Here is a 1410-nt window from a genome sequence, read left to right on the forward strand (position 1 = left end):
AAGGGAGGGGGGATTTAATATAACCAACCTCATTGGGTGTTTTAAAGATTAAATTTGGAGTTCCCATTGTGGCTCAGAGGGTTAAGGACCTGACATTGTCTCTGTGAGGATGCAGGTTTGATCCCTGGACTTGCTCAATGGGTTAAGGATCTGGTGTTGCCTCAAGCTACAATGTAGGTTGAAGATGCAGCTCAGATGGGGCGTTGCTGTGGCTATGGTGTAGGCCAGCAGCTGCAGCGTCAATCTGCCCCCTAGCCTGGGAACGTCCATATGCCACAGGTGCAGCTATTAAAATAAAAAAAATAATGAAAGATTAAATTGGGTAATTTGGTTAGAATCACATAAGTGTAGCTCATGTTGTCAGTTTAATTTCTCATCTGGATGATGCCTGTGCCTGCTCTTTGTAGGGGTATGAGAACAGCACAAGCATTAGTGACAGAGCAAAAAGTAGCTTCCGAGTCACAGATTCTTTTGGTTTGATGTTTTCTCTCAGGATGTGACTTATGAGACCATCCTGACCTTGGGACAGGCATTTATAGTGGCCTATGAACTAGTGCAGAAGGTCCAGAAGTCCAGGGCAATGGGCACCTCTGTATCTGGGAACTTGAACAAAATCTCAGTGCTAAAGATCTAAGGTGGCATGAGGAAATAAGAAATACATAGACCCAGTCATCAAGACTCTCTGTCCCCTCTCTAGCTATGGGACTTGAGATCTTGAGGTGAGGTTATGTTCAAAGAGAGTCTTCTCACACTTCCAGACAGCTTAACCCTCAGAGAAACTGCCCTCTTTAACTATTTACCCCACTACTGAGGTCCTTATCTTGGGAGGGCAGCTGCCACTCCAGCATAAGGTAGACAGTTGTCAGCTACAGTGCTTTGCTCCCTTCCCTTTGCTGGGCTCATCCCAGAGCTAAGCCACCATGGGGCCATAGGGACATAACTCAAAGGATCCCCCAGAAATGTAGCTCAGTGAATCCAGGCATGGGGGAAATAATGAATTGGGACTGATAGCTAATAGGCACAGGGTTTCTTTTTAGGATGATGGTAATGTTCTTGAGTTAGATTGTGGTGATAATTGTACATCATAATGAATATACTAAAAACCCTTGAATTATTTTTAAAATGAGGAATTTTTAATCTCTAAAAATAGCAGCAGAAGGAAGTGACTTGCACAGCAATTTAGGTATTCTCTAGAGAAGTTCTAGAGAATACCTAAATTGTCACACATTTTTGGTAGAAATATAAACCTTAAAGGCACTGCTGATGAGGGTTCAGAAGGAAATAGGGGCCATGTTTTTGGAAACTGGACGAAAGGGTCACCTTGATATAAAGTGGCAGAACACAGGAGTTCCCATCGTGGCTCAGTGGTTAACAAACCCAACTAGTATCCATGAGGACTCAGGTTTGATC

Source organism: Phacochoerus africanus, chromosome X, assembly GCF_016906955.1.
Source record: "Phacochoerus africanus isolate WHEZ1 chromosome X, ROS_Pafr_v1, whole genome shotgun sequence".
NCBI classification, from domain to species: Eukaryota; Metazoa; Chordata; class Mammalia; order Artiodactyla; family Suidae; genus Phacochoerus; species Phacochoerus africanus.